General features: G+C 42.3%; 1 protein-coding gene and 1 pseudogene across 1 annotated transcript in view; both read right to left on the minus strand.

Moving 5' to 3' along the window:
• Nucleotides 1–20,487, minus strand: part of Setbp1 (SET binding protein 1) — a 404,432-nt gene that overhangs the window by 341,799 nt on the left and 42,146 nt on the right. The gene's annotated exons all lie outside the window — the stretch shown is intronic.
• Nucleotides 12,822–13,219, minus strand: LOC123458541 (annotated as a pseudogene).

The following is a 20,487-nucleotide window of genomic DNA, read 5'->3' on the forward strand; positions in this document are numbered from 1 at the left end:
AAAGCAGTGAGGGGTTAGTGAAAGAGTGCACTGGCTGCGTTGGAAATAGGAAGTGTCAGGGGTGGGTGAGGATTTGGCAGGCACTGGATTCCAAGTGGCTTCATGCTCCTCAGTGGAAGAAATGCAGAGATAATTTGAACATGGCTATTTTCAAGCTCCACAGCTGAGCTCCCTTGCTCTCCCAACCCACACCTCCCACCCAGCCCTGCAATTTGGCAAACCCTTTCTGCTGGCTGCTCTTATACCCAATATGTTAGGTTGCCTTAGCAACTAAGGCAATTATCTCCTTGGAGCAGTTAAAACAATGACCATCATAAATAATAACAATAAGAAAGATGGCGGTAAGAAAAAAAATAGATCTGATGCTCTGAGGTCATAGGTTGGCATGACGCTGAGAAGGAAAAGGGGTCCTGAGGGGACAGACAGTGAAAGATAAGTCTCTTACAGGACCTCGTCATATTTCATTTATCCAGAGGAAAAGGCAGGAAATACATAGTCTTCCCTCACTACCCCACCCCCAACCCCAGCCCCAACCCCAGGCAATCATAGAGACAGTTCCTATTTGCTGCTGGTTCCTTCCCATTCTCCTATCAATCAGATCCAGACCACCAAGGACATGCAGACCACACTGCACACTAATCTGTTAACGGCTCTCTCCTCCCCAGACCAGGAGCTCTGTACAGGCTACTTCATCCCGCTGCTCTTAGCCCTGGTACTCAGAGCCTCGTACCGAATACATGCTCCAATCATTTACTGAATGAACACAAATAGTATGTCTGTTATATTATATTATTATACTATACTATGACAAATGAACTCAAGTGCCCATACAAGAGTAGAGTGAACTTCACAGGCTTTAGTTGTTTTTCTTTTGTTTTTTATAAACCCCTCTGGGCCAGGTTTTTGAAACTGCTAGGCTGTAGCTTGAGATACAGTGGGCTTCACATTTGTATGAACACAGAGAAATCAATATGCAAATTCAAATGTATCCATATGTAGGTTTCTTTTCTCCTTAAGAACTATCACAGGAAATTCTGTAAATGTGGAACATTATTTGAGACAAAATAAAACAATAAGAATTGTCTCATTTGTACAGATGAGAATTGATATCATACAACTTAAGTTCGCCCCACCTCAAACACTGATGCTCTCATCTATATGGTATATAACCTCCACCCATGCATGATGTTCTACCAGATAAGATTTGTGACGCAAAGCCAGAGACCACTTACCCTTTCCTAGTGCCCATAAGGGATATATTAAAGCACAGATCAAAGTGTTAAACTGGATCGTCTTTTCCTGGTAAGAAAAAGTCTCCTACATATACCTCTCCCTTCCACATTCAATTCGAGTATTCAAACCCCAGTTGTTACCTGACAGCTTCAAAGTATACTTACATCATATATGTTCTTTATGATAATTATTAAAGTAAGTTGCTCAGGAATCCTTATATCCGAATCCAAACATGAAGAAAGGAAACCATTGATCACAAATGTTATACAGTTGCAGAGGAGTACCAAACACCAGATTTCCTTATGTTTCCTTTACAGTTTAAGTACCACATACACAACATGTAACATGGCCATTAGTGTAACAGTGAAACAGACTTGGCCACACTATCAGGGGAGTACAAAGCATAAGCCTATTGCACTTCAAAGTATCAAATGGAGGTGATGTGACTCAACCGTTGACTCTCTGGAGCCCTATGGGTGTTTAAGAATGATAACGAAACATAGTCACCTCCAGATTCAAGGACAGCCAAACCTAAAGATGCTTCTTTTGCAAGTCCTGGGAAGGCATCATCTCAGGAGATTGGGAGGCAGGTTTCAAGGCATGGAGACCGCTCTCAAGAAGCTAGAGAATTTCATTCTCCTGCACTGCAGGGGAAATCCTCAGAGGACCTTCTATTCTTTAGCCAAAGTTTATTCTTCAGGTTTTTTAGTTTTTGTACCATCCTGGAAGGTGATGTGCCAATGCCCACCATCCCTTTCTCCATGTGTATAACACACACAACTCCGTGAAAATCACTCCTTTGCTCTGTAACCAGAATCAATTCTACTCAGAGTTCAGACACCAACCAGCATGGGCAGCACTGATGAAATGATAACCATCAGTGAATCCAGTGAAAATGCTGCCAGCCACTTCTGAATCCCTTATTGGTTTGAGAGAATTAACAAGCCTGAGTTATTATCTTTGTTGCAGTGCCTCAATTGTAAATGACTTGAATCCAGATTCCCATATGATTGACAATGGAAAGCAGATTTTTCAAGACCTCTGATGAATGAAAATATTTAGTCAAACTCTTGTTAATATACAAATGCCTTTTTATTAAAACATCTTGAAAGTATTAGAACCCGCCAAGCATTCTATAAATGATGGCAACATACATGAAACAGAGAAAAAAAAATATTTCAAACATAAGGGATTGTGTTTGAGTCAGTAGTCACAGATTAAAGAGGTAAAGGCAAGATAAGACTTTTTTCCAGTTTTTTTTTTTTTAATCAACATTGTCAGCACTATTAAAATAAAGTACGGTGGGCAGAATGATCTTTCCCCACATCCTGGTATTCAGAACCTGTGGCTATGTTCTTTTATATGGCAAATGGCAAGCCAGAACTGAATTGGGATGAAGAGAGAGCTGGAGATGCTAAGCATCATCTTAAAATAAAAAGGTTGTCAGGCTAGAAAGATGGCTCAGCAGTTAAAGTGCTTGCCTACAAAACCTAATGACCCAAGTTCAGTTTCCCAGTATCCACGTAAAGCCAGCTACACATGCATCTTGAGTTCATTTGCAGTGGCTACAAATCGTGGAATTCCCATTCTCTCTGTCTGTCTCTCTTCTCTCTATCTCTCTCTACTAGCAATAAATAAACAGAAATTTCAAAAATAAAGATGTTGTCTGTGATCACCAACTGGTCACAGTGAATGCACAGGGACCTAGAAGAAGAAACAGAAAAAAGATGAAAACAAAGAGATATCAGTGTAAAAATATCTCAGCTTGGTGATGTCCCATTTAAAGAGAGAAAAATGAAACCATCAGCCAAGGGATGCCACCGACTTCTAGAAGCTGAAAAGCTAATGGTTTTGTCCCTGGGGCCCTCAGGAGGAATGCAGTCCTTCCAGAGCCTTGGCTTGGCTCCAGTTAGCTCTACTTTAGAGTCTATCTTCCAGAACTATAAAATAATAAAACTCTGTTTAAGCCCCTGGTTGATGGCAGCTTGTTATAGCCACAACAGGAAAACAGGTATATAGGAACAACTGTGTGTATGTGTCCTTGTGTGTCCTCTGTTAAAATGCCAACAAATATATTTTAGGATGGAACACTTATAGTTTCCAAAAATACAATCTAATATAATGGCATAAAGATCATAAATGTGTTCTGAGGGCTATGGAACTTGGGAAGCCTTTTAACCTTAACAGAACCCAAAACAGGATTGCAAAGACTACATGGAAAGAGTTATCAACACAGGACATATATGACTTTAAGGTAGAGGTCAGTCTCTAAAGAACAACAGTTGGATCCAGGCATGATGACATACTCCTTTAATCCCAGAATTTGTGAGGCAGAGGTAGGAGGATCACTGTGAGTTTGAGGCCAGCCTTGTACTATATAGTGAATATCCAGGTTAGCCTGGGATAGAGTGAGACCCTACCTTGAAAAAAACTAGCAGTTATACCAGTAAGTGCTACTGGAGACTCCTGGTTCTGAGCCTCTGGCTAGTGCAGGACAACTGACCTCGAACTTACCATAAGTTTATGTTGGTGAGTCACAAGGGACACCAGCACCTTCTCAAGGGAGAAGGAGAAAGCATTAACTCCCCAGTACATGGGTCTGTATGTGCTTTGTAAGTGGACAACCAACGAGCAAAACTAAAGCAGAGCTGACAGACAGTGTGGATATTATCATTATCAAAATAGCCACAGTCAATATAAATCCACCTGTATATTCAACAAAGCAAAACATGCAATCCCTTTCTCTGCCCTCATATTACTTTTTCCCATACCACTGGGAATCCTTATGAGCTTCAGTTTACCTCATCAGTTAGAAAGAAGCTGAAGAACCTCACTTCCCTGCTAAGGAACCTCTGACCATGACTGCCAGAGCACTATGTTCAAAGCAAGCCCTCCAACTTTGGGAAATCTAACTCTGAACTCTCAGATCACTCAGTATAAAGACCTCAGGCTATGCTATAGGGAATAGTGAAGTGACTTTCCTAAGGTAGCACTCAGGATGGGCCAGAGCTGGAAGTAGAATCCATGTCTTCTCACTTTAAATCTAGTGGTCTTGACCTTTCGTCGGCGGCTTCTCCCAAGGTAACCCAGACACTGAATTATACAACATATGATAACCACAATCTACTCCTGAGGCAAATCAGTATCATGTGTGTGCACGCATGTGTGTGCGTGTGTGTGTGTGTGTGTACAAGTGTGGAGACAGCCTGTAAATCTATGCACCATGGAGAAGCCAAGCTGCCAGTGCCTTCCTTACAAAAGAGATAAACAAGTATGACCATCTGTGTCCAAGTGGGCCAACCCCATCTCCATTGCTGGTCTAATCTATTTCTAGAGTCTCACGGTGCTTAGAGATAAGAAGTTTGAGCTGTCATGTGGAGAAAGCTGTCTCCTAGGCCGCAAATGTGGCCCTTTCCTCAAGCCAGAACAATTCAAGCCTAACCTATTCTTCAAAGGAAACTACAATTCTTGGAAATGGGGTGAGTGCCAAAACAAATGACCTTGATGTCCAAACTGAAACTATAATCTTACTTGATTTGGGGCATGCTTAACCACAAGTTTTCACAGGCAATCTTTAAACATTTTCAACAGGAGTTTGTAATGTGTCCTAAACCCTAGCCACTGACATGTGTACCATTTCTGTGGAGCGGAGAAACAAACACTGAGAAAACTGACTGAATTTTGGCTTTCCAACTCCATGGTGCTTTATAACTAATAAACATATCTGTGTAAAAATGCCTGCATTATCCTAAGGCGAACAGCATCTCTGTTGGCTTAATGGGTAACAAAACTCCTTAGGAACAAGAACAGAAATAGAATACATTTCTTTCTATATGTCTAGAAATTAATCATGTAGATTCAATTAGTTGAATGAGCTAAAAGGAGGAATGACAACATGTTGATCTCTGTCATTCTAAATGAATTCCTAATCTAAATAATGGAAAATAATATAAAAAAATATGCTGATAATAAAACTTAAGTAGTCCAAAAGAAGAAATGAAACATTTTGCCAGGTTATAGGTGCTATAGCAATTATGAAGTGAGGAAGATGGAGGTCATCAAACCAAGAAAGAAACTGGTTTTCCATCACAAGGTGAGCATTGGCTAGACAGGAAAAGGAAGGAGGGTATTTGAGGTCAGAGTAAATGTAAACAGAAGTATGGAAGTGGGAATGGAAATATGGTCAGGGAATGAGCAGAGCATTCAGAGAGTGGTGAGAGATAAGCCTTCAGATAGCAGTTTGTCTGAAATTAGAAGCATGCTTGACTGCCAAATGAATTTTTTTCACTGTCTTTTTATGTCTTGCATGAGCAGCAGCATTTACAAGTTGATCCATATACAGTCGTGAAGTACACAAAAGAGTTGAAGTGGATGACAGTCATGACAGTCATGCAGCCTTGAGAAGACCGGGAAAGAAGCTAAGGCCAGCACAGAATCTTACTTAAGTAACTGCTCACAAGTGACAAGTCCACACTCACCAAAGAGCAGGCAAACATGTCAAGTAACCAGGATCACAACTTACCTCTATGTCATGTATACAGCTCACAGGTTCTCACAATGTCTGTGTCTCATTTTCTTTTCTTACTTCCTTCCAGAAAGAATGTCCACCTAGAATTGCCAAAGTCCCCAAGGACCAGGGAAGGTGTCTGATATGTAGTTACAGCTCTTGTCACCACTGACTTCCCTCGATGATTTACAGGGCCAGCTCCAGATCCATGGAGGCCTTGAATCTTGGGACAGAGGAAACTCTCTGATCCAGTTTACCCCAACAGCCTCTTTATCACCAGGTTGTAGATCACTGGTAAGTACACACATGGAGTTGGTAGAGCAATGAGAGGGGATGGAAGTAGAGACCCCACTACTCTCAGTGGATAGGACTGACATTCCCCTAGTCATACCTCCAAGAAACCAATTAATCTTTAAAATTTCCCCAAGACACCATGTAATTCAAAGGCCACTGTAACATCATTGATGGGGTGCTGAAAGACAGCTTTTGTTTTCCACAAAAAGGGAAATTGAGGTTTTTGTGGTGAAAGGAAAGGATGTAGAATCAACCACAAAATGATTTATTCACAACCTGACCCCTCCTCACTACCCACAGTGACACCGGGGAAAGACTCATCTCTTCTCGGGAGTCATGACGACATGCACAGGCCTGGTAGCTTCCAAGTCACACTGCCCAGGGCCACAAGCATTTGAAGAGAGCAATGTGATCTGGAGGTGGAAACACACATATTTCCTTGATTTAACGCGGAGTGACAAGGCAGAAGATTCAACTGTCCATGTCTACTAGAACTAAGAGTTCTTTCAGAAGGGTGAAGAGCGGCTATCACATTTGGAGCTTGTTATCTGAGCCACCATAGCCAACTTTTCCACTGCCACCCCCAGGCTTCCAAATTAATTATTTACCTACCCGACATTCAGCTTGGCCATGTCAGACGGAAATAGCAGGAGGTGTCGCGTAGCTCAGATGGGCTGGCATTCAAGTAGTAAAAGAGGATGATATCCAGACCCCGGGTCCTCCTCAGCACAGGTGTAACCACTTGGGAATCTTAAAGTTCTCTAACATCCCTATATACTCCCTTGTGTACATCTATAGCCAGAAATGGAGTGATGTGCTCAGCTCAGGAACTCCTATGGGAGTTGTTTTTCTGATTGAATGTTTTCTTTCTTTTTTTTTTTTTTTCTTGGCCCCAAATCAGAATCCTGGAGGAGGGAGGAATGATTGTGTTTCTGGCTTTTCTGGGTTGGAAATAATGGGTGAGAGGCACAGTTACTGGTAGAGCTGGGCATGGTGGGTGTGGCCACCACTGTGAGGGCTGTCTGCCTGCAGAAGGGTAGGTATTGAGTTACACACTTGGGACCTGATGGATGCCAGCCAGATAATAAGGCCAATGCCTCCTTCTGTGCCACCTCTTCCTGAAGGCCAGAAAACAAAAGTCCATCGCTCAACTGGAGGTTGCTTAAAAGGTCCCAGTTTTCCTTGTTTACTGTTCTAAGGGGCTGCACAGCACTTCTTTGTAAAGTAATTTACTTCATTGAACTAAAGACCCAGGCGAGGCAGTAGTCCATGCAATGATGGCTAAATCCGGCATGTTTACATAGCTCTCTTCCCCAGCAGTCAGAGCCTTTATAAATACGATCTGCCAAATGGCTACTGCTGCCAGAGCACAGGTAAGAACTAACCCTCAGTGCATCTTGACAAACATCTTTAGTTATTTATCCATCGGGACTGTGAGATTTTTTTCCTTCATGGAGGACTTGCTTAGCACACAATTTCCTGGAGGTATGTGTTTATGACTGTGTGAGCAGAAGGCTTCAAGCAGCAGCAGTGGTCATGCTGTAGCATGTGGAAGAAAACAGGTTCTCGGGCTGGAGAGATGGCTTAGCAGTTAAGTGCTTGCCTGTGAAGCCTAAGGACCCGGTTCGAGGCTCGATTCCCCAGGACCCATGTAAGCCAGATGCACAAGGGGGTGCACGCGTCTGGAGTTCGTTTGCAGTGGCTGGAGGGCCTGGAGCATCCATTCTCTTTCTATCTATCTGCCTCTTTCTCTCTCTTTCTGTCACTCTCAAATAAATAAATAAACATGAACAAAAAAATTGAAAAAAAAATAAAACAGGCTCTCATAGACCTGCTCCTGTTCATGTAAATTCTGAGAATATCAACTTAGAAAAATCAATCCATCCAAGGCTCATAGTGAGAATATGTGATGTGTATATGAGTGGTAAACACGTTCCCTAAGTTAACTTTTATTTGAGACTCTTCATGCGCAGAGTTTCACATGAGCATAGTGTTCATCAAGGACAGCTACACAGGACCAAACCAAAAACTGAAGACACTCCACACACACACATATGCACGCTTGCGCATGCACGTATGTGTAATAAAAACAATATGTGAAAATGGGATGGGATGTGGTATAAGAAAACAAAAAGCAGGTACAGACAGATGGTATGAAAATTATGACTATTATCAGGAAAAATAAACCAAATCACTAGGAAGATTCTTCTGGAAAGTCTATTGTCAAAGAATATTGTATTTTATCCTGTCTTCACCTGAGCCAACTGATAGAGGAGGAACATGAGGCTGGAGATCATGTATTTGTGGAGTGGCAAAAATAGAAAATAGCAAGCGGTTTCTCTGGCTGCCGTTAGTCATCCAATAGGCTTTAATGTTTTTGGAGAATATAAAAATGTAGAGTGTGTGTGTGTGTGTGTGTGTGTGTCTGTGTGTGTGTAAGTAACCTCCCCCCACATCTTCTAACATCACTCTAACTCCATTTAACTTATCGCCACTGGCCCAGTAGAGTGAAAGAGAAAAATCCATGGTCAGGATTTTTACCTACAAGTCAAAGGTATTCTACACTTGGTGAGATGGAGACAAAGCCCAAGCCAGGACACAGATCTCTTAGCTCTTCTAACTCAAAGTTCTTATGTCTACCTCACACCTTATATACATGGATTGTGACAGTCTTATAAACTTCTCTGTATACCCCATCTTATATCAGAAGCACATTAATTAAACATGTGGTGCCTTTCTTCCCCATACCCAAGTGGGAAAAGTAGGTCATATATAGAGTCTGGAAAACTGGGCTAGCCTGAGTGACTTGCTTAACCAACACGGAGGAAGTGATATGTGTAAATTCAGAGTTTGGACATCAGCAGCCTCATAGCTCCCATAGATACAGAACAACATCATGTAAGAAGTCCAACATGGTCCTGAGATAGCCATACCATGGAGAAGCTCAAGTTCGTCATGAGGAAAGGGAGAGATCACATGGAGAGAGAGAGAGAGAGAGAGAGAGAGAGAGAGAGAGAGAGAGGCATCCAAGCAGCCATCTGCTCCAGTTATCCCAACCCGGTATCAGTCTCATTCAGTAGACTCAGTGTAAACAAGACCTGAGTGCCCAGCCAACAGCCAGGGCCAAGGGTCCAGTCACAAGCCAAACAAAGTTATCCCATGCCAGACACCCAAACTGAGTTCCTAATTATCCAAAGATAAGCTATGCCCACAGGGTGACCCACAGCACCTCTTAAGAGCATATGAAAATAACTGTCATTTAGTGCCACTAAGTTTTGGGGTGGTTTGTCACACAGTAGTAGATAACAGAACTTTTGTATCTTCTTTAAAAGGTGCCTAGCATGATAACATCATCTAAAACTTCTAACATCATCTAAGCTTCCTCTTCATCCTACTCCCATTCACAGCTTTCCCTCACTGTTCCCTCAACATCTCTCTTGAACCAGTGCAATGATGTCAGAAAGAGGATCTGATAAGAGCCTGAGGTTACAGGTATGACAGGTAATAGTTGTCAAACTGTCACTTTGGTAGCCATAGTACATGATGAGAGCCCCTCGGGTGGGGAAATCAAGTCACAGTTTATGAGTACATAGAAAATTCTTGGAGAAGGAAGCTGGGGAAGCCACGTAGTTAAGGTGGAAGGTGGGCTCTTCACTCCCTACTTCTTCCAGCATCCCATTTCCATACCCAGGTAACAGCATAGCACTGTGTTTCCTAGATCTTCATAGCTCCAACTCCATTCTTTTTTATTTTTTTTAGAAAGAGAGAGAGAGAATTGGTGTGCCAGGACCTCAGTTGCAACCATCAAACTCCGGACATTTTTACCACCTAGTGGGTATGTGTGACCTTGCACTTACTTCACCCTTGTGTGGGCTTCTCAGGCAAGCACTTTAACCGCTGAGCCATTTATCTAGCACCATAGCTCCAATTATGTGGGCAGAATTTGTTCAGTGCCTCTTGAAAGACCCCAACAACCTGACCCCTCCCTTCTCCGACAGCCTGTGGATAGTTCAGCTCATTTTTCTATTATAAGGCATAATGTTTGTCTTATCCCTAACAACCAGAATAATAACTATTTGAGGGACAAGCCTGTATTACCATATGTTCCCTTCATATTCCATCAGACACAGACATGAACATAAGAAAGGAATCCTTACTCAGTATGCATCCATACACGGTGGGCCAGCCTCACTGCTCGGGTTTCTGCCAACGATCTGTGCTGTGTTCTCCAGAAACTAAGTCACAGGGGCTTCCCTTCATAAGCATGCCTCTGAAAAGGTTCCTCTACACTGCAGTTTCTGCAATTTCTTCTTTACAGGGCTCTCTTCCTACAATTCAACTGAAAACTTTCTCCCAAACACCCCAGTGACCCAGTGTTGCTGAAGTTTGTGTGACATAAACCAGAACCTCCTAGGAAACTTGTAGTTTTCTTCTGTTTGGGCCAAATTCTTCTTTGCAAAGTTGTTTCCCCCCCCCCACACACACACCCTTTGCTTATCTTCTTAATGTTTATAATTTTCTAAACTGGCTCTATAGCCTTAAGGATATTGCCCTGGGCAAGTCATTACATATTCATGATTTGTAACTATTAATAAATTCCACAGCCCACTATAGTCCACAGAATTCAAATCCTCGGTGCCTATCAGGATCACTGCATGAGTGTTCCGTGGCGCTCCACAAACCTTACGGAGTTGCTTCTCCATCTTTCTCCCAGGTCCGCCCCTCTTTTTAAACAGTGCTGTCCTTTAACTAAGTGCCACTTAAATGCTACCTTTGCATTCAGCAACTAAATCCCATTATCCACGGAGGGCTGCAGGTGCTACCTGCTTAAGGCCTTTCAATCAGCTCACTCTGGTGATGTCTACTGTCACCAATGTGTCTCAGGTTTGTGTCTCTGGTTTTAATCATTTCCCAAATAGATGGGTCAAAGCCCTCTCTTGCTTCAGTCTCTCTCCCTTGCAATCTGCTTGTCTACCCATTCTCCATGTGACATTTTTACATCTTTATCAAGTTCATTTTGAGATCTAAAACAGAATTTTGGGGTTATGCTCGGCCTCTACTACATAAGGTCCCCCCCCCAAAAAAATGGGTAGTTAAAGAATGAACGCTGGAGTCACACTTCATGCATATAAATTTAAACCTCACATCTTACTAGTTATGTAACAGAGAACTGGCTTACAGGCCCTGTGCGCCCATTTCCTTGTCTGTAAGGTAGAAATGGTAGCAGTTACTGGCGAGGGCTGTATAAAAGTGAGATACACACGCACAGAGTTCAGAAATCTATCTGAAATTTAGTAAGGAGTTGAGTAAACACCAGTAAGTTCAGCTCTACATTCTTCTCACTATCCAGTCCTCCACTCTTCTCTCAACAACCTTAGTAACATTCATTTCACTCAAAGAGAACTCTTTGGTTTTTCTTTTGAGGCGGCGTTTCACTCTAGCCCAGACTGACCTGGAATTCTGTATGTAGTCTCAGGGCAGCCTCGAACTCTCCTCCTATCTCTGCCTCCCAAGGGTTGGGATTAAAGCATGCACCACCATGCTCGGTTAACAAAGAGAACTCTCTGATTTCCTGTAGTCAAATCTTCTGCTTAACCACCCATGCCTTTGTTCATGACAATTTTTATTCTGGGAGAAATACTCATCAGCTTCTTAATTTAGCTGATCCTTCTTGTGCCCCAAGACTTGTCCAAGGATGCAGCTTCCTGTGATCACAGGAGCCTGCTCTACCTGTTCAGTCTAACTTGCATGAGTGTCCTCTCTCTGCACTGTGTTTAGTTCACTGCATGGTAATTATTATTATTTTTTTCTTTTTGCCTGTCTGCCTCAATTTTGTCTGACTCTTAAAGGAAGAGGACATATTTGGTTTGAGTATTTGATTTTATACCCTTAAGAATCAGTGCAATGTCTACCTCTGAATTCACATTTATTAGGCATTAGTGGAATGAATGAATGAATGAATGAATGAATCATCACTATTGAACATTTATACAAGGTACCCATATAGGCACTAAAATGTGAGTTCTTGGATTTAACACAAACAGTAATGTTGCCCCAAAGTTGCGCAATTTCAGTAACTTTTAGTAACAGTACATTTCAAATAAATTTAGTGCAAATATGATTACATCCAGGGAGAGGAGATAATCAGTACTTTGGGACTACCAGTCTCTAATAATGGCTGGATATCCAGGGTTCTATTTCTGCCTATCTCCTATTTCCCCTGCTCTCTAAAATAAATCAAACAGTAGCACACAGGAATTCCAATAAAGTATCCAAGCTGCTTAAAAGTAACCACAATGGAGTAGAAGCGCATTATTCTTTCTCTTAGAATTAGCATAGTTCTAAGTAAGGAGTCTTAAATGAGAGTGGAAGAGGCTTTGCTTTTCGCCTGAGATAACCTTCATTAATTCTCTAGAATGCATCTGATGAGTGACAACAGAGCAAACAAGGAAATGCATGAATGGGACATCTAAGGACTTCCTCTCAAATCATGCCTCTTTTTTATTAATTTTTTTTTTTCAGGAAGGCCACTGACTTTATTGATCTAAAAATTTCTATAAGGACAGTAACTATTCTGCCAAAAAAAAAAAAAAAAGGGGGGAGCGAAATGGCACCCAAAAGATCAGATCAGAGGTGAAGGGAGAGGGAAGGAAGAGTCCACTCAGGAAAACTAGTAACTGTCACCATGGAACTGTAGAGGAAGGAAAAAGAACAACACATGCAAGGATGAGAATTTCAAAACAGTTGAAATGGTGTGGAGAGAGAACTCCCCGAACCCTGGAGTACATCAGAGGTGAGTGACAAAAGCAATCTTGTTCTCTGTAGAGAAGAGGGAGGAGCCCCACTCTTTGCAAACTCTCATGTCTGGGCTGAGGAACTGAGGAATCCTGAGAGAACACAACAAGAAGGCGTCACACCATTCTCGGAGGCACCCAAAGCAGTCACAGGACTGCTTGGCATTGGCGCCACATGTGTCTTTCAGCCATTCTCGAAAGAGGTCTTTATCTTCCTTTAGCACCAGAAACTGGCCAGGGACCACATAAGCCTTGTCAGAACCCCTTTCCTCCAGCTTCTTGCCCAGGACTTCACCAATCCCAGCCAGACTCCCCGCTGGCTTTTCCCCCATGGGCTCTGCCAAGAAGTCTCGTGCTTTTGGGAAGTTGTCATCTTGATCAGTCTTAACTGGCAACTGTTTTGGGTGACGGCTCCTCCCGCCAACCAGCAGCTCCTGCCGATACCTTAAGCCACTCCCTTTTTTTTATTAAAAATAATTATAGCTTCCATCTGGTTTTAGATTGGGGAAAGTGACAACAACTATCTGGCATGAATTCTGCTGGGGGTTTTCTAAAACTAAGAGGTAAGGGTTGCAAAGAGGAGTACTAGGAACCACCAAGGGCAATAACATGTCAGCCCAGAAGTGGCCAACAATAGAAAGGCTACTGACAACACAGAGATGACAGGTGATTGCATCAATGTCTTTCAAGGACAGCAGGATGTATCTCCTACACCTACATGAATCTAACTGCCACTTCACCATGGGGGTGCAGGCCTGTAACTCCATCAACTCTGATGGCTGAGGCAGGAAGAATCAAGAGTTTAAGATCATGAATCAAGAGTTTAAAACCAAGTTAGATTGCATAGTAAGTTCCAGGTGAGCCTCAGCTACACAGTAAGAACTTGTCAAAATTAATGACAACTTACAACAAAAAAGCTAATTTTACAATATTTTTTTTTAATTTTTTATTTATTTATTTGAGAGCGACAGACACAGAGAGAAGGACAGAGAGAGGGAGAGAGAGAGAATGGGCGCGCCAGGGCTTCCAGCCTCTGCAAACGAACTCCAGACGCGTGCGCCCCCTTGTGCATCTGGCTAACTTGGGACCTGGGGAACCGAGCCTCGAACCGGTGTCCTTAGGCTTCACAGGCAAGTGCTTAACCGCTAAGCCATCTCTCCAGCCCTAATTTTACAATATTTAAGGTATTTTTGGTAACTTGGTAAAAACACCTAGGAGCTGCTTGCTGGGGATTTTTTTTTTTTTTTTTTTTGTGTGTGTGTGTGTGACTGAAGAGAAAATTCTGAACCTCAGTTAGCAACCTTCTACAATGCCCAGAATCTGCCCACTTCTCCTTCCACGCACTGAAAGACAACACAACACTGCTCATTTGGTGCAGAGGCTCCCTCTGAAACAGCAAGTTTGCGATGTCATCTGCATGCACCTTTGTGAAATGCGTAATACAGATATGTGGCAACAAATCCTTAACAGACTTTCAAACGAAAATGGAAGAATTTAAAAGAAATGTTTAAAACCATAAACGTCATTGATCATATTATTTTATACCAAGATGAGTGACATCAACAGGAAAACCTTAACAAATTGTTTTTGAGCCGGGCATGGTGGCACAAGCCTTTAATCCCAGTATTTGGGAGTCAAAGAGAGGATTGTCATGAGTTCAAGCCCACCCTGAGAATACATACTGAATTCCAGGTTAGCCTTGGCTAGAGTGAGACCCTACCTTGAAAAATCAAAAAAAAAAAATTCTGTTTAGATATCTACATACATAAACACATCATAAAACATGTGGATCAAATATATATTTCTCTTCAAGAAAAAAGAGCACTGAGCCAAATGTTGCAACTAAATGAGCTTTATTCTTGCTAGCAAATTAACATTGTGGAAAATAATTTCAAACAGAAGTGCTTGTAAGGAGAAACTGAAGCAAGTTTAGACTGCTAAAGGAGAGAGGGGGAACTAAAGAAAAAGAAAGAAAAATGAAAGAAAGAAGAGGGAGAAAGGGAAGAAAGAAGGAAGGGAGCAAGGGAAGAAGGGAGGGAGTGAACAAGGGTGAGAAGACGGGAGGGAGAAAGGAGAAGAGAAAGCTTTCAATATTCATTTTGCATTTGGGTGATGCTTTAAACTCCCCAAGGTCATTTTCTACCCATCATTACCCACTAGACAGTAAGGTCAATGGCAATGGGATTTATCTCCCCAGTTGACCCCAGATGTGAAGGCAGAAATAGGCTGTATATATACAGTAATATATAGTGGTATGTGGTTGACATATAACTTAGTCAGGCTCTTTCATCTTGGGCTTTTCTCTACATATGACTCTGAATGGAACAGAATATATCTGTGACAGGTGACATTTGTGAAGATAGGGTCTTTATAAAAAAAGTCTCGGGCTGGAGAGATGGCTTAGCGGTTAGGCGCTTCCCTGTGAAGCCTAAGGACCCCGGTTCGAGGCTCAGTTCCCCAGGTCCCACGTTAGCCAGATGCATAAGGGGGCGCACGCATCTGGAGTTCGTTTGCAGAGGCTGGAAGCCCTGGCGTGCCCATTCTCTCTCTCTCCCTCTCTCTGTCTTTCTCTCTGTGTCTGTCGCTCTCAAATAAATTAAAAAAAAAAAAATTTAAAAAAAAAGTCTCAAATTTTTAACCTGCAGATCAACTCTGAGTCTTCAACAAAGCTAATTTAGAAAGAAAATATTATGTACCTAGGAGTATTATAACTAAAATCTCAAATCTTAGAACTACTACTCCTGTTTTTTTATAACTCACTTGAGTTAGTTTTTAAAGTTTTAAAACTATATAAATTCATGAAGCTATAGGAATAGTTCCTAAACTGGAAGGCAGGAAATTGGTTTCTAAGCTTAAAAGTCAAAGAACTCCAGACACCTTTTTTTTTAGCCCTCATCTGATTTTTTTTTTAATTTAATTTATTAGTTTTCATTTCAGTGAATACAGGCAGTTTGGTACCATTATTTAGGCTCATCTGTGTTAACAGACCTTCTCAAGGTCATAAGAAGGCTCTGTGTTATAATGTCCTCTATGCTGCCAGAAGGTCTAGAAAAGCCTGACCCTTTGAAGTTCCTCTTGCCTCCCTTCCCACCACTAGCCACCACAATCACCTAGGCCCCTCCTCCTGGTCATAGGTTTCTCCCATCCAAGTGCTAACCAGATCTGACCCTGCTTAACTTCCAGATCATGAGATGGGGTGTGTTCAGGGTGGTATGGCTGTAAACCTGATCATCAATATCTAAGTAAAAATGGAAACTGTATCAAATTTAAACTTCCTCTGTGTCTATGATTGCCTTGGTGGCTGTGAGAAGAGAATGGAGAAGAGGTGGGGGAGAGGTTTTGACGAAATCATGCAAATCGTCACTGCCTAGAAGAGGCAGCAGCTTACCCAGGGCCTGCTGGGAAGGCTAGGAAGGCTCAGGACCAGCCCCAGCCTCACAGGGCACAGGAGGATGCCAATCAACATCTGGGGGCTCCCCTCTGCATAGGACCCCAAAGCCTTCCCAGCTCTATGCGCCTTCAACTCACACACACACACACACACACACACACACACACACACACACACAAACCTACTAAACCACTATCAACTTGCATATCTCAATGAATTTGTGTTCCTGAAAAGACCAGCCATTCTTTGCAGGCAGGGCCAGATAGGGTAGAAGGGAAATTGGCCATGGTTGAATTAAAACACAACTGTTTTATTTCCTAACAGCTCCTCTAAAGCCTGGCTGTCCACCTGCATGCGCACAGCTCCAGCACTGAGGCACAGTTCTGTGGACAGTGCTGAGACAGCCCATTAAGAACCAGTACCTTTGTATGGCCAGATCTAAGCCTATAATCCCTGTATAGTCTCTCTTAGCTGCTAAATTATAACGTAGTATTCACTAACCTCTGAGCATACACAGATGATTGCAAGAGATAGGTGGTGAAAGAAAACAATACCAAAAAGGCTCATATTAAGCTGTGATCACCTGCTCCTGACCCTCCCTCCCTCCCCCTTGCCTGGGAGGCTGAAGCTGTCTTTCATTTGTCAGGATCTCCATGATTATGTGGTGAATGAATGAGTGAAGAAATGAATGTTGGGCTGAGCAAATGAGAACACAAGGGAGAATGATGGCTCATGTAAACAACTCTATGAACTGGCTTCCAACAGTAATTTAATAATCTCTCTCATTCATGTTCTCTCTTTCTCTCTCCACTTTCAGCCCCCACCCCCCCTCATTATGCAGTATGACTGAATACCACTCAAAATATTTTCTCAATCAGAAAAGAAAACAGGAATTGGCCACTTGTCTGTCTCCATTCTGTTGCCTATCAGCCTTCAGAAAATATTTCAATCCTGGCTTTTGCCTGTTGTTAATCCCTGTTCTTTGACCTTTAACCTTCAAATCCTCCAGCCTTTACCTTCTCATCTTCCCAGCTACACCACACTGACTTCCCAGTGAGTAGGTTTAGCCAAGGGAGGCATAGTGTCCATGCTAGAGGAATTAGGAGCCAGAGGGTTCTAGTGGGATTTATCAGTGTGATCAAAAGATGATTAGAAGATTTATCACATCATAGAAGGCCTCAGGTAAATGGACTCAGAGATATTACTTTTCTCAATGTTCTCAATTTTCATATTAACAAAATCCATAAAATACACCCCTGACAAGTCCCTTTCCCTCCCCCAATCACTGCTTTCTCCTAACACTCATGCCTTTTCCTAATCTTTCAGAATGGCCTCACACACCTTGCACAAGGACCACTAATATTCCCTCCTTCCCCATCCTTGCATGTGTCCACCAGCATGGTCTACTGTGAATGGTGCAGCATGTATCTGAGGAAGGTGGGAAATATTTGAGGACTTATTTTTCTTTTGCAACAACTAGGATCCTGTCTGACAGCACTCCTTTCCATGTAATTAATTGCTCTGTCTCTTGGCTTGTTAGAAATGAGACACTCAGGTCCCAGGCAGCATTATACAGGGTAAATCATGTTTAAGTAACTGCATAACTAGTGGGTCAGTTTTATCTTTTGTAATAGCCACAACCATTATTTAGCTGTTTCTCAAAATGCCCAGCAGTGAAGCATTTGTGAAAGACAAATGTTTTCTTCCTTCCCCACCCCCCATTTGCCACCTCCTCTTCTCTGAATGCATGCACGGGGCAGCTGAGAAATGAAAGGCTCTTTTATCAGATTTTCCTGGGCATGGTGGGTTCAGGAGGGTTCAAGGGAAAAGCTTCAATCTGTAATGAGATGGGTCAAGAAAACAGGAAAGACAGGCTCCCAACCAAGGGCCATAACTGGCCAAGGCAATCTAAGGTCTCTCCTTTTGCACCCAGCATGTGATGGCTAGAAAGGGTAGAATGCTTGGGTCTTGTTTGTTTGTTTGTTTGTTTGTTTTCTTTTCCAATATGGGAATGTTTGGTCCTATGATCTTGGACAAATCAAAGTAGGCCACTTAGCAGGCCTCCATATCTTCCTCTGTGAAGAAAAGTCTGCTCGGAGAATTTGCAGGGTCCCTTTCCGCTCTCTTTTTCTTTGCGTGAATTCATCCAGCAATGGTGACCAGTGTGGCCCTCTTGCACAGCCATGGGGAATACTGTCTGACAATACAAAGAGGGCTTCAGAAGAGATGAAAGCAGCAACTTTCTTTATAAGCAGAATTTTCTTCCAATAAAGAGGAATGAGAGGCACAGAAGAAGGAAGAAAAACAATGAAGATGCCTACTGAGCAAAGGAAAAATTAAGGTGCGAGGAAACTTCAGCCAATTAAGTTGCCAGAGTTGTAGAGAATACTAATAATTGCTGAAAGGTAATGCAAAAGGATCCAAACTCCTCTCCCAGTTTCTGATCCCATTATATCAGCCTTCCCATAGGATACTGAGCCAATGACAATCAGGATTTTTGCTAATTGTTGAAGATTTTTCAGCTGTAGCTTTCTTTGGCTAAACTGGACATCTCAGAAACCTCATATAAGAGGCCTTCTAAGTGCATGTCTTACACAATCTTCTGTCTCTCTCGTGGACAGTCAAGTCAAGGCCTTCCTTCAATTACCGCCTAACCCAATGACTTCCCCTTGTGCCCTCCAGGACTGTTTATCCCAAGCCCATTAGGCATCATATCACCATGGATGAAAGTTCCTTGACGACAGGAATGATGGTGGCCATCCAGGCTTTGGACCCCTATAGCACCTGGAGAAAGGTCCAACATAAACACTTAGAAAATAAAGAGGAGGGCATGATAGTATCTCCCACTCAGCATGATTCAGCCATGCTGAGGTCAAATGCCACTAGGAGCTGACAGTAAACTGCTCTGGCCACCTTCTGTCTCTTGCTCCCACAAAACATTGATTAAAAAAAAAAAAATACTTAGAAGTTACCAAAAAAGTAAAAGGCCTAAGCAGCAGGAAAGAAAAGGACAAGAGCTCAGGAACTGGAGATGTGAACCAGGATCACCTCAAACTAATATGCACAGAATATCCCAGGATTCATCTTCTCCTACTAAGCCTAGAGCTACCCACACTCCACTCAACATCCATTTCAAAAGTATACCAACACTGAGCTCTGTTCAGCATACACATACGTGTCCACACAGATGCCCTCTCACATATACATGTCAAGACACTCTCTAGTTGGCAAACAAGTGACAATATGCAAATCATCAGACGCCACAAAGATGTGCTTCAGTGGGGAGCCTGAACAAACAAGGAACAATTTTGCAAGTGGCCACAGATGGCTTAGCTTCTCTGCTGACAATGGACACTAACAAGATTTGCCATAGCTAATTCACTCTTTCACACCATTGCCCTGTTCCCCTACCTTCTGAGGGTGAAAATTTTCCATCATGACCATCTGCATTTATATCCCTTTCTAACACACACACAAAAAGTGCAACTTGTCCATTCACACTGTGTATGAATGGGTCCCATTTAAAGTGGTTAAAATAGTTTTGAGAAGACATCATGTTAGAACGTAAACATACCCCAGTTTTCCCATCCACCTAGTTCCCTCATTTGGAGAAGGAAAGGGAAAGAAGAGATTTCCTAGGTTCTCTGCCATAGGATAGGAATGACCTGTCAAGCATACATAAAGCAAAATAGACTGGAAACAGGCAGGTGAAATCCTAGCTTTCCCACATTACTAGTGACATCCTGCCTGAAACACAGGAAGTGAACCCTGGGGCTTCTACAAGGAAAGAAGATCTGTGTGATGGGCATTTCCATCATGTACCCCGAACTAGGAAAAACCATCAATAACATACTCCAAAAGACAATGGGCTGAGTTGGGACCCACTGTATATGTTAAAATTTTTCTTTTACTCAAGGTCCTCTTCAGTCCATCAATCATAAAGTATCACTAATTCTGAACTCTTCAGAAAAGTTAATTAGTGGAGTCTTTAGAAAATGACTAAATTTATCAAAGAAACAAGAATCAAGATGTCTAAGGATGCTCCTCTTACCTCTCATCCCTTCAGCATAATCAGAAAACCAAAGGCACTTGTACAATTAACTGGATATTGTTGTAATTTCAGTTCTACCTCTGGTTGGGGCTCACTCTCCCTCAGTCCTGCTGTGTGGTGACATCCTAAGGTAGCTGTATGGATATTCCCTCCTTCTCTTCTCCACTTATGTGTAAGGGCATTGCTGTATTTAGAAAAAGAAAAAGAAAGCCAATCT

Source organism: Jaculus jaculus, chromosome 2 (genome assembly GCF_020740685.1).
Source record: "Jaculus jaculus isolate mJacJac1 chromosome 2, mJacJac1.mat.Y.cur, whole genome shotgun sequence".
Classification (NCBI taxonomy): domain Eukaryota; kingdom Metazoa; phylum Chordata; class Mammalia; order Rodentia; family Dipodidae; genus Jaculus; species Jaculus jaculus.